The sequence below is a fragment of the Nicotiana tabacum genome, chromosome 10 (assembly GCF_000715075.1).
Source record: "Nicotiana tabacum cultivar K326 chromosome 10, ASM71507v2, whole genome shotgun sequence".
Taxonomy (NCBI): Eukaryota; Viridiplantae; Streptophyta; class Magnoliopsida; order Solanales; family Solanaceae; genus Nicotiana; species Nicotiana tabacum.
In genome coordinates this window covers 61,205,621-61,219,706 of record NC_134089.1, presented here as the reverse complement: position 1 = coordinate 61,219,706, position 14,086 = coordinate 61,205,621, and the positions used below count along the sequence as shown (strand labels likewise).

The window sequence follows — 14,086 nt, the reverse complement described above, 5'->3', positions numbered from 1 at the left end:
TATAAGAAATTGTAAGATAAAACTAAATGAATCCCGTAAATAGATAAAACGTCTTACCTCATTGGTTCAGCTCATTTTCTCCCTAGCTTAGGTCGGGAGTTTGAGTCTCAACTATGACCTATATTTAATATTTTTTCGAACTTCAGTTATTTCTTAAAAAGTAACCCTGCTAAAAATCCATACCTATTTAAAGGGAAGTGCGAACAAAATCACTCAGCATGTATTGCTCTCTATTCATTTCATGAAAAAAAAAAGTTACCCAAATCACTCTATTAAAATATATTTGAAAAAAATATAAATTCTTTTGGATTATGTTTTATTAATATGATATGATTTTTTGAAATAAAAAATATAATGATGGTAAAATAATTTTTTCACATGTTTACTTTTTAAATACCAACACCGCTTTGAAAAAATCTCCATATGCCCCTATTTGTAACCTATAAATAATATGTTATTTTTTTGTGAAAGAGACAATCGGAAATATAAAAAAATAAAATAATTCTAGTCTTCTCTCTATTCTTGTCTTCTTCTCTTGTGGACATTAGTTTATAATTATAACATTTATTTCATAACATATTATCAGCACGAGTCTCTAACCAATTGAGATTATGCTTTAAATGAGTTTTATCTTCTTCATAAAAGAGTTTGTCAACTTCTTTCCGATTCAATAAGCTTCAGTTTTAAAATGTTATACCAGCATATATCTGCTAATTTATGTCTAGCTCTAAGTTTAAACTTATGCATAATATGACAGTATGCTATCATTTATAACACGTAACTCAGTAGAAATAACTAATTAAAGGCTATGTCGTCATAATGAAACCAGCAATCTTAATCTGCATATATGTTGAACATAGAATCAAATTTCTATTTACGCTTAAATTTGTTCTTTAACTATGTAAAAAGAATCAGTATGTCTTATGGTTAGTTTAGGAGAGGAATTCTCAAACTGAATCACTTATGTTCTATATTCATCTAATTAGAATATTACTTATTGGTGACATTCTTCTGTATTAAACGTTACAGAAGGTGGTCCATTCAATTTGTACAAAGTTGAAAATTGTGAAACTGCCATGGTTATTCAATTTCCCGAAAATTGTTGTCCAATTTCTAGCTACTAGAAGATGTTCTTGATGGAATAACATTATAAATAGAGCAGATCTGGTTAAGGTCCCTAAGCAGATTTTTTTTTTAATCTTCAAACCATCTAAGAGTGAGATTTTGAGTGCTTAGAAGACTCGCTGTAAAAGACTCACCGGAATTTGGAAATCGACTTCGATAATGACACCGTCGTAACAATGGCTGGAGGTATGTTTGATCTTTATTTTTGCTGCATTTTGCTCTAACAGTTGGTACCAGAGTAGTCATATAACCTTTGCCTTGTGATTTTTCGGAGTTTATAAGTTTTCAAAACAGTTGTTACATACCTTTAGTTTTCAGATCTATTTTTGAACCTTTTGATGCAAACAAATGTAGGAAATTATTAGTAAACCGAATTTCTAGCACTTCTGTGTTTTTAATTACGGTATTTGATGTTTGGAATTATGAAATTGACGGGTCTATAAAGGGGTTGTAGGGACTCCAGACACCAGGGGTACTACCAGCCCAGCCGGTTACTAATGCTTGGGCCGAGGTTGGCCCACCTATGAGTGATGAGAAGAAGAAAATAGTAGAGAGGTTTGGGAGGCTTAAGATTCCAGAGTTCAATGGGGAGGAGTCAGAGAATGCTTAGGATTTCTTAGACTGGTGTCAGCGGATTCTTCGCACAACAAGTATATTGGAGACTAGTGTGCTTTCCAGTTGACTGGGGCAGCCTACTGATGGTTGTAGGCCTATGATTTGAGCAGGCTAGTTGGTGCAGCGCCACTTTCATGGCATGCTTTCTCCATTCTCTTCTTAGAGAAGTTTGTCCCAAAGACTCATACAAAGGAACTGCTTAGAGATTTTGAGAAGCTATGCCAGAGAGATATCACTGTGAACCAGTATGAGATGAGATTCACAGTTTTGGCCCATCATGATATATGGTTGGTTCCCATTGAAAGAGAGCAGATCAAGAGGTTCATTGATGGCCTCAACTATGGCCTACATTACAGGTTTGACCAGGTGGTCGAGATTTCTAGGCACTTGGAGTTTGTTCGCAAGCTTGAGCGCGAGGAGCGGGAGGGCAAGAGGCCCCATAGTTTTGGTGGTTTTAGTGGTACATCATCTGAAGGTAAGTCACATCACAGTTGAGGTCGTTCTTATAGGCCCGCTTAGATGGCTTGTTCAGTTTATCGTAGTGCATCAGCTAGTCATGGATCATAGTTTAGGGTTCATCACGTGCTCCATCAGTTCAGAACCGTCAGTACCGGGTTCTTCCAGTAGTTATTCTAGTTCTTGGGTCCACTGCAAGCCCCACCGCCATTTTCGGCTCGAGGTTGTTATAATTGTGGAGAGTTGGGGCATGTGAGGAAGTATTGTCCCTATCACTACTTAGGTCCAGTGTAGTAGGGAGGCCAGTCTCTGACCCCTGCACCAGTTACTAGATCACCCGCTTAGCCAACTCGGGGTGGAGGCCATACGGGTCGAGGTCGCCCTAGAGGCGGAGGTTAGACAAGTGGTGGTCAGGCTCGATGTTATGCTTTTCACGCCAGACCAGAGGCAGTTGCTTCAGATGTAGTTATCACATGTATTGTTTCTATGTGCCACATGGATACTTCCATATTATTTGATCCTGGTTCCACTTATTCATATGTATCATCATACTTTGCTCGTTTTTGGATATGCCTCGTGATTCCTTAGTTACACATGTTTATGTATTTACACCGGTGGACGATTTCTATTATTATGGACCGTGTATTTCAGTCATGTGTGGTGACTATTAGGGCATTGGAGATGAGAGTTGATCTTTACTGCTAAGTATGGTTGATTTTGACATGATTCTAGGCATGGATTGATTGTCACCATGTCATGCTATTCTGGATTGTCATGCTAAGACCGTGACATTGGCAATGCCGAGATTGCCTAGGATTGAGTGGAGAGATTCTATGGACTATGTTCCTAGTAGAGTGATCTCATATTTAAAGGCCCAACGGATAGTTGGGAAGGGATGTTTGGTAAATTTGGCCTTTGTGAGGGATGTTGGTGCTGATTCTCCTACCATTGAGTCAGTTACAGTAGTGCGAGATTTTCCGGATGTGTATTTGTGACCTACCGGGCATGCCACCCGATAGGGACATTTATTTCGGTATTGATTTGGTACCAGACACTCAGCTCATCTTTATTCCTCATAATTGTATGGTACTAACAAAGTTGAAGGAATTGAAAGAACAACTTCAAGAGCTACTTGATAACGGATACATTAGGCCTAGTGTGTCGCCTTGGGGTGCATAGGTTATGTTTGTGAAGAAGAAGGATGTTACTATACAGATGTGCATTGACTATAGTAGTTGAACAAAGTTACAATTAAGGAAAAGTACCCATTGCCGTGCATTGATAACTTATTTGACTAACTTTAGGGTGCTAGAGTGTTCTCTAGGATTGATTTGAGGTCTAGGTATCACTAGTTGAATATTCAGGATTCTGATATTCTTATGATGACATTCAGGACCCGCTATAGCTATTACGAGTTCCTTGTGATGTATTTTGAGCTGAGCAATGCCCCAACAACATTTATGCATCTGATGAATAGTGTATTTCCGCCATATCTTAATTCTTTTGTCATAGTATTCATTGATGATATACTAGTGTACTCAAGTATCCAAGAGGAGCATGCGCAATATTTGAGGATTGTAATACAGACATTGAGGGAGAAGAAGCTTTATGCTAAATTCTCCAAGTGTGAGTTTTGGCTCGATTATATGGCGTTCTTGGGGCACGTGGTGTCCATTGAGGGTATCAAAGTAGATCCAAAGAAGATTAAGGCCGTTCAGAGTTGGCCCAGACCGTCTTCTGTTAATGAGATATGGAATTTTCTTATCTTAGCCGGATATTATTACCGTTTCGTGGAGCGATTCTCGTCCATTGCTGCACCTTCGACTAGATTGACCAAGAAGGGTGCCCCATTCAGGTGGTTTGATGAGTGTGAGGAGAGCTTTCAGAAGCTCAAGACTTCCTTGACCATAACTCTAGTTCTAGTTTTATTTTTATTATCGGATTCATATATAATGTATTGTGATGCTTCTCAGATTGGTATTGGATGTGTCTTTATGCTTGAGGGTAGGGTGATTGCTTATGCATCACGCCAATTGAATCCCCATGAGAAAAACTACCCCGTTCATGATTTAGAGTGGGCAACCATTTTTCATACATTGAAGATTTGTAGGCATTACCTTTACGGTGTATCTTGCGAGGTATTTACAGATCATCGGATTCTACACCACTTATTTAAGCTGAAGGATCTAAATTTGAGACATCAGAGATGGTTAGAGCTGTTAAAAGACTATGATATCACCATTTTGTATCATCCGAGGAAGGCCAATATGGTGGCCGATGCCTTGAGTAGAAAGACGGTGAGTATGGGTAGCCTTGAATATATTCTAGTTGGTAAGAGACCGCTAGCATCAGATTTTCGAGCCTTGGCCAATCAGTTTGTGAGATTAGATATTTTGGAGTTTAGTCGGGTTATAGCTTGCGTGGTTTCTTGGTCTTTCTTATATGAGTGCATTATAGAGCGTTAGTATGATAACCCCCATTTGCTTGACCTTAAGGACACGGTACAACACGATGATGCCAAGGAGTTTTCTATAGGAGATGATGGGGTGTTACGAATGTAGGGTCAGATTTGTGTTCCCAGTGTGGATTGGTTATATAAGTTGATTCGTGAGGAGGCCCACAGTACACGGTATTCCATTCATCCTAGTGCCGCGAAGAGGTATCAGGCAACTTTAATGGTAGAGAGAAATGAAGAAAGATATAGTGAAGTATGTGGTTCGATGCTTGAATTGTCAGCAGGTGAAGTACGAGCATCAAAGCCTGAGCGGTTTAATTCAGAGACTTGAGATTCCTGAGTGGAAATGAGAGCGTGTTACCATGTACTTCGTCATCGGGCTCCCACAGACTTTGAAGAAATTCGATGCTATTTGGGTGATTATGGACCGATTGACTAAGTCTGCGCACTTCATACCGGTGGTGAATACCTACTCTTCGGAGAGGTTGGTTGAGATCGGTATCCGCGAGATTATCATCTTTATGGTATGTCGGTATCCATCATTTCAGATCGAGGTACGTAGTTCATATTGCAATTTTAGAGAGAAGTGCAGCGAGAGTTGGGCACACGGGTTGAGTTGAGTACATCATTCCACCCCCAGACGGACGGACAATCCAAGAGCCCCATTAAGATTTTGGAGGATATGCTACGCACTTATGTTATGGATTTCGGGGGTCCTTGGGATTAGTTTCTACCGCTTGCAAAGTTTGCCTGCAACAACAACTACTAATCGAGTATTCATATGGCCCCTTATGAGGCCTTATATGGGAGGTAGTGTCGTTCTCCTATTGGGTGGTATGAGTTGGGAGAGGCAAGGTTGTTGGGTATTAATTTGGTTCAGGATGCCTTAGAGAAAGTCAAGTTGATTCATGATTGGCTTCGCACAGCATAGTCTAGACAGAAGAGTTACGCTGATCGGAAAATTTGTAATGTTTCCTATATGGTGGGAGAGAAGGTATTGCTTAGAGTTTCACCCATGAAGGATGTTATGAGGTTCGGAAAGAAGGGTAAGTTGAGCCCCCGATATATTGGCCGTTTTGAGGTGCTTGAGAGGATTGGAGAGGTGGCCTTCAAGCTTGTATTGCCACCTAGTCTATCGGCCGTTCACCAAGTGTTTTATATTTTCATGCTCTAAAAGTATTATGGTGATCTGTCTCATGTTTTCGATATCAGCACGGTTTAGTTAGATGGGGTTTTAACTTATGATGTGGAGCCGGTGGCCATTTTGGATGTACAGGTTCAAAAGTTGAGATCAAAGAATATAACTTCAGTGAAAGTTCGATTGAGGGGCCAACCAGTCGAGGAGGCTATTTACGAGACTGAGCAAGAGATGCAGAGTAGATATCTACGCCTATTTGAGACTCTGAGTATGATTCTAGACCTGTTCGAGGATGCACATTTGTTTAAGAGGGGAAGAATGTAATGACTCGACCGGTCATTTTGAGTATTGTAGTCTCGTTCCCCTATTTATTGCTTATTCTATGTTCATTTTGCTTATGTGACTTTTCGGGGCAATTGATTTTGTTTCGGGGATGTTTTGAAATGAATGAGGACACTTAGTCCTAAGGTTGGAAGCTTCAATTGAAAGAGTTGACCAGATGTTGACTTATGTGTAAATGATTCCAGAATGGAGTTTGATGGTTCTGATTGCTTCGTATGGTCATTTTGAACTTAGGAGTGTGTCCGGATATCGATTTTTAGGTCTGTAGGTCCTTTTATCTTGAATTGGTGAAAGTTGGAAAGTTGAAGGTTTGGAAGATTGAGAAGTATGACAAAGAGTTGACTTTGTTGATACCGGGCCCGAATTTTGGTTTCGGAAGTTGGAGTAGGTCTGTTGTGCCATTTATGACTTGTGTGCAAATTTGAGGTCAATCGGAGTGGGTTTGATAGGTTTCGACATCGAGTTTAAAAGTTGGAAATCCATTAGTTTCAATAGGCTTGAATTGGGGTGCGTGATTTGAGGTCTCGACTAAGCTCGTATTATGTTTTAGGATGTGTTAGTATGTTTGGATGGGGTTCTGGGGGCCCTGGTTGTGATTCAAATTGAAATCAAATTGAACTTTGGACTTAAGGAATTTCTGTTATGCTTCAGTTCTGGTGCAACCGCACCTGCGAGGAATTGGCCGCAGGTGCGGAGTCGCAGAAGCGGCCAGGAAGGCGCAAGTGTGGGATTTGTCTAGGCTAGGCAGTGGTCACAGGTGCGAGGTTGTTTCCGTAGCTGTGAGCCTGTAGGTGCACCACATATGCAAAATTTGGTCAGAGGAAGCTGAGGTCGCAAAAGTAGAGTATATTTGCAGCTGCGCTCCCGTAGGTGTGGGACTTGGACGACAGAAACGAACCCGCAGAAGTGGGAAAAGGGCCGCAGAAGCGGCTGGTCGGTAATATTCGGCTTAAAGTATGTATATAGCCTCGCATTTTAATCATGTTTCGTAATTTCGGATATGTAATATAATAATTTATGCTAATTCATGGTATTTTTATGTGTAGGAGTCATTTGGAGGTAATGTGGGACGAAGGTGAACAATTTGAAGCAAAAAGGGAACAAAGAGAAAAATTTGGACAGTATAGCGCCCACTCTTGCGTAAGGAGCTACCCATGGCCTAGTTTCCAGATGTGCCAAAATGCCTAGCGCTAGGGCTAGCGCCTCGCACTACCCTGGGCGCAGGGTGACGAGAACTTGTCCTATTTCACTTGGGACATGGTTATTTTGACCCAAGACGCCTCCAACTCGTATAAAAGCAAGTCTAAACATATTTTGGAGGCGGAGACGCCACTTTGATAGGAAAACACAAGTACGGAACACTCGGGAGCACAAAATTCACGGATTCTTCCATCCTCATCTAGTATGCATAGCTTTTTTGTTTAAAAACGATATTTTGATTATTGTGATGAACATGAGTGGCTAAGAACCTCACTATTTTGGGGTTATGGGTCGTTATTGACTACTGTAATTTGACGATTGATTGTGTTGCTTGAGTTTATCATATTAATTTGTTTATTCAATCTTGCACTTAATTATTCTATTGTGTAACTAACAATAGAGTCCTATCTACGAATTTATAGTTGAACTAGAAAGTGGGAACTATAGATTGCATATAGGATTGAATAGAGTAAGTTCTTGAATCTGGGCATTGGAGAATAGATTTGCGATTAGGATAGACATATTCTAGTTGCCTTAGTTATTTTTGCAGGAAATATACATGCGTTATTGTCAAGTTTGATTCTATAGACATACAGTCTTAGGCTGGCTTGAATATGCGAGCGGGGCATTGAAAGAACTTTGCAAGCATAATAAACTCTGATAATCAATAGATTAGATAAGTCAAGTGATTATATCAACCCGAAAAATGCAATAGGAGAGACGTTAATCCCATAACCCTGGAATATCCCCATCTCATTGAATTCTTTCTAAGTGTTTGTTTGCTCTACTTGCGATCTTATTTTCTTGATTGCTTATTATTTCGTAGTAATTTAGTTATAAAAATCACAATCATCTTCTTCACACTCACTTGAGGATTAAAGTTATAAATAACTTAGATTGGACAATAGTTGATCATAAATCCTCGTTGGAACGACACTTTTTTATCACTTTATTACTTGTCGACACCGTATACTTGCGTGTGTTTTTGCACCTAACAAGTTTTTGGCGTTGTTGCTGGGGATTTAGAAATTAGCTACTTGTCTGAAATAAGCTTTTATTTGTTTTTGTTCGAGATTTAATTTGTTTTGCCATTTCTTACTCTACAGGTATTCATATTGAATGCTAAGAAGACGTAACAGTTTGAACGATCTTCCCCTTTTGACCTGAACTTGAAAGACTTCTCCTCTGAAGGAGGGAGGCGGAAGCAAGAGCTAGAATTGTAGAGTTGGGCATTGTAGTCCAACCACAACCAACCGAAACAACAAAGAATGATGAGAGACTGGTGATTGAGGCCGCAAGGCCTAGTCTCGTGAACATGACTCAATCTATCGTGAAGTCTGACATAACTTGGCACTTTAAGCTGAAACAATACATGGTGCAACTGATCCAATACACAGGGCAATTTGTGGGTTTACTGAGTGATGATCCGCAAAGACACATACAGAATGTTTTGGAGATTGCGGATACATACAACTATCCGAACGTCCCCAAGGACTATATCAGACTGACATTGTTTCCTTTTTCTGTGTTGGGGGAAGCAAAGGAATACTAAACAAAGAGTTGGCAAACTCAATCCAAACATGGGATGATTTAGCACGAAAATTCCTTATCAAATATTTCCCACAAATAAAACAAAGTCACCGAGAAGCCAAATTATAGGGTTTCAACAAAAAGATGGCGAGACTCTACGTCAAGCCTGCGAGAGATGTAAAAAGCTACCCAGAGATTGCCCACATCACTGTTAGACTGATGAAGTCCTGGGTCATACTTTTGTTGATGGGTTAGACGAAGCATCCAAGATGAATCTTGATTCGAGATGTGGAGATAATTGCATGGCTAGGCTGTACACTGAAATCCAAATCCCGCTGAAGACGAGGAACCATAGAGAGCACTTAAACAGAAGGCAGTAGGTGTTATTGAGATTGATGGTTTCTCAACTATGACCAGATATAGCAATGTTAGACAATCAAGTAAATAAGATGACGATGCAACAAGTGCAACATGTGCAACAAATGTCTACATGTTGTGAGATATGCTGAGAAAACCACACGAGTAACCATTGTCCATTGAATCCTGAATCCATTTATTATGTTGGCAGCACAATAGGGGTCCGATGAACGAGAATACTCAGTATGGGAACACTTACAATTCAAACTAGAGAAATCATCCCAATTTCTCTTGGGGTGGTAATCATAATAGTAAAAGACCTAAAGGGAATTTCAATGTATAATAGACTCCACCACAACATGCAGAGGATACTACGAATGAGTTGTTAAAGAATCTCTTGCTTGATAATCAACAACTCTGTCTTGATAATCAGCAACTTCAGACAGAATTCAAAAATTTGGAAAGGCAAGTTGGGTAAGTCTCCTCCACTTAGAATGTTAGACCTAATGGGGCACTCCCAAGTGATACTCATAAGAATCCAATTGAACAAGTTCAAGCAATTAATCTAAGAAGTGAGAAAGCATTGGAGGAGGTGCCACCTAAAAAGTATGCGTCTAAAGAAGTTTTTGAAAGATTGGTACCTCAACCAAAGGTAGAAGTTGAAAAGAAAGATAATAAACATAGGCAGGGAATAAAGGTAAGGCCACCACTGCCTTTTCTTCAATGGTTGCAAAAGTCGAAAGATGAGTCCAAGTATAAAACGTTCTTATATATCTTGAGCCAGGTGCGGATGAATTTACCTTTGATAGAGGTGCTGCAAGAAGTTCCTAGATATGCCAAATACTTGAGAGATATTGTGGCCAACAAAAGAAGGTTGACAGAGTTTGAAACGGTTGCACTTACTAAGGAGTGCAGTGCTAGAGTACAAAGTAATATCCCGCTTAAGTTGAAAGATCTAGGTTGTTTTACAATTCCCTTGGTGATTGGAAAATATAAGGTTGGTAGAGCCTTGTGTGATCTGGGAGCGAGAATTTAATTTGATGCCACTATCAGTATTCAAGCAGTTTGAATTGGGAACACCTAGGCCTACTACTATAACTCTACAGCTAATAGATCGGTCATTAGCAGTGCTTGAATGAATTATTGAAGATGTGCTGGTACGACTAGGGAAGTTCATCTTTCCCACATATTTCATTATTCTTGACTACATGGCTGATAAGGAGGTTCCAATTGTTTTTGGGTGACCATTCATGGCTACTGGAGGGGCATTTATTGATGTGAGGGAGGGTAAACTAAAAATGAGAGTGCATGATGAAGAAATCATATTTAATGTGTACAAGGCGCTTAATCTTCCTAAGCATTATGAGGATTTGTACATGATCTCTATGGTGGAGTGGAGCCTACTGGCATGAAAAAGAAAATCGAGTTAGAAGAACTGGTGTTGCGAGTTGAATGTGTAAAGGTAAAAGAGAAAAGGGTTAGAGAGGAAAGAGGAGATCCTCCTAGAGCACGCAAAAGGTGAAACTCCATGGAAAGAGGAGGAAGCGAAAGCGCCCAGCCTGAGCAGAGTAGGAGAGTCGTGCCAAGACTATAAATAAAGCACTTATTGGGAGGTAACCCAACATCTAATTTATTTGTTTTTAATTTTAATTTTTTTTGTGTTACATCTTGTTTGTTTTTATTTGCAGATTAGGGGAAGTCTGAGTACCCGAAGTTGAAGCTAAGGAGCATGTTTGAGCTCTAGTGTGGGGTCGTCTCGAACCTGAATATTGAGGATTATGTTGCTAGCTAGGCCCTAGAGGGTCTCAGGGAGTATTTCTCATCCACGTTTTAATATATTTCTCTGTGATCCATGCATCAGGGACTATGCATAACATAAGTGTGGGGTGGGGGAACCACTTTCTGAAGTGTAATTGTATAAAACTATTTTATTTAATATTTTTTATTTTAGAACTCATAGTAGACATAGTCTAGTTAGTTAGAAGTAGTCTAGCTTTAAAAAATGAAAATAGAGTAAAATTAGGAAAAAAAATCAGAAAAACTCGGACTTTTCCCGATGATGGATCTCTTGGACAACTTTCTTTAGGGATTAAGGTCCGATTAAGAACACCAAAAAGATTTTATTTTGTTTTTTTTGGGATAATTAGGTAGTATCTCTTGGTTTTTCTTTAGGCGTCGGTTCTTTTCCAAGGGTGTAGCCTGAATTGGGTATTATTTTCTTTTTAGGAGTAGGATATGAAGAAATCTGAGTAGCTCTAGTTACCTATTGACATGTTGGTGCTGGTACATTAGGCTATGGCATGGGCTTTATCTTCCTATTGTATTTGATTTGAATTGTGATGCTTAAGTAAAATAAATAGGTAACTCCCTAATGCCTTTTTTCAGTTGTTTGGCCTGTATGTCACCAAGTGCATTAATGCTTAAAATTTCTCAACAATATGTGCTTGTTTGACTTGAAAGTTGAATAGAACCATCTTGATTGAGTCATGTGCAATGCGTGTGTAAGGATTTGTGTTATTCTGTGCTATCCAGTGTAGTATAGAACTTGTCCCGTGTGTTAATAAAAGTGAAATCATTAAGTTGTACTAGTCTAGGAGATGACGTAAGGCGTTTCTTGCTTGATCATAGATGTGTTTGTCACTTACAAATAAAATTTTCTGTTGCTAGTCCCTTTGAGCCTATAGACATTTTCCTTGGCATCCACATTACAAGTCGTTTCCCGATTGTTCGTAACTTGAGCTTGTTGAACCTTTACCTCCGAAGACACTTAGTCGCTAAAAAAAGCAAGTTGAGAGATTTGGGAAGTAGCTTTTGAGTGGAACCATGGAAGGGCCCATAAGGTGCACCAAAGTTGTGAAAAATACCACTAGCCGATGAACCTTAATGTATGGAGTGTATGTAGAAAAAAAAAGAGAAAAGAAAATTGCAAGAAAAAACATAGACAAATAATGTTGATATTCAAAAAAAAGAAGAAACAAACCTCCTAATCTTACTAATTCGTGCTAGTAGGGATGTAGAAGTCCTTAATTGAAGAAAGGCCTATATTGTGTATGGTTTGTGGCGAGTGAATTGATTGAGAAGAATACATGCTTGATTTTTGAGTGTAGTGTATTAAAGTGAATATGAGGGTTAGTCACTATTCCTAAATGTATCCTACCAGGACCACAAGATGCACATGAATTCTTTGTGAGAATGGGCGGATTTTGTTCAAATTGTGTGATGTCCTTAATTTATGTTCAAAGTTATTACTTGAACATGTGGACTATTTTCATATTCACTCTATTGTCTATTGGTGAGGGCACTTGATCTCATAATGGATTGGTAATGTTGTGAACTTCTCTTGTTGGGTGAGTGCACGAGTTGAGGGTGCTTAGTGGTAACGAGTCGACCCTTGAGGTAGGGTGGTGGGTAGGTTGTTTGAATTAGTTTAATTGAATGTTTATACTTGGGCATATCTAAAATGGGAAGAATGTGAAATTAATATGTTCATGCTTGATTGTCGGTATCGACCATAGTCAAAGGTAGAGTGTATGGTTGAAAAATTCAATTGCTCTTCCCTGGTTGAGATGTACGTTGTTAGGGTGTAGTTATAGTTCCATTTGCTCGAGAGAAAGTAAGAGTTTAAGTGTGGGGTGTTGATATTCGACTTAAAGTATGTATATTTATATGCATATAGCATCGCATTTTACTCATGTTTCATAAATTTTGGATGTGTAATATAATAATTAGTGTTAATTCGTGGTATTTTTATGTTCAGGAGTCATCGGGAGGTAATAGGAGACGAAAATGCACGATTTGAAGCAAAAAGGGAACAAAAGTGAAAATTTTGGATAGTGTAGTGGACAAGGTAGCGTGGGGAGCTACATGTAGCCTAGTTTCCAGAAGTGCCAAAATTCCCAGCGCCAGGGCTAGCGCCCCACGCTTCCCTGGGCGCTGGGTGATGGGAACTTATCCTATTTCGCCCAGGACTTAGTTATTTCAACCCAAGACACCCCCATCTCGTATAAAAGCAAGTCTAAACCTATTTTGGAGGGGGAGATGCCACTTTGAGAGAAAAACACAAGTACGAAACACTCGGGAGCACGAAATTCATCGATTCTTCCATCCTTCATCTAGTATTCATAGCTTTTAAGTTTAAAAATAATATTTTGATTATTGTTATGAATATGAGTGGTTAAGAACCTCACTATTCTGGGGTTATGGGTCGTTATTGGCTATTGTAATTTGACAGTTAATTGTGTTGCTTAACTTTATCATATTAATTTATTTATTCAATATTTCACTTAATTATTTTATTGCGTGGCTAACAATAGAGAACTCTCTACTAATTTATAGTTGAACTTAAAAGTGGGAACTATAAATTGCATATAGGATAAAATAAAGTAAGCTCTTGAATCTGATCATCGGAGAATAGATTCGCGATTAGGATAGACATATTCTAGTTGCCTTACTTGGTTATTTTTGCAGGAAATATACATGTGTTCTTGTCAAGTTTGATTCTATAAATATATAGTCTTAGGTTGACTTGAAAAGGCAAGCAGAGCATTAAAATAACTTCGCAGGCATAATAAACCATGTTAATCAATATATTAGATAAGTCAAGTTATTACATCAACCTGAAAAAAGCAATAGGAGAGACGTTAATCCCATAACCCTGGACTATCCCCATCTCATTGAATTCTTTCTAAGTGTTTGTTTGCTCTACTTGCGATCTTAGTTTCTTGATTTCTTATTAGTTCGTAGTAATTTGGTTACAAAAATCACAATCATCTTCTTCACACTCACTTGAGCATTAAAGTTATAAACAACTTAGACTGAACAATAGTTGATCATAAATCCTCGTAGGAACGATACTTTCTTATCACTTT

General features: G+C 38.9%; 1 non-coding gene across 1 annotated transcript; it reads right to left on the bottom strand.

The window, feature by feature from the left end:
• Nucleotides 1-8,968: 8,968 nt before the first annotated feature.
• Nucleotides 8,969-9,075, bottom strand: LOC142165544 (small nucleolar RNA R71). Its single transcript, XR_012696206.1, has one exon. It is a non-coding gene; the product is annotated as a small nucleolar RNA R71 (small nucleolar RNA).
• Between the last annotated feature and the right edge of the window lie 5,011 nt (nucleotides 9,076-14,086).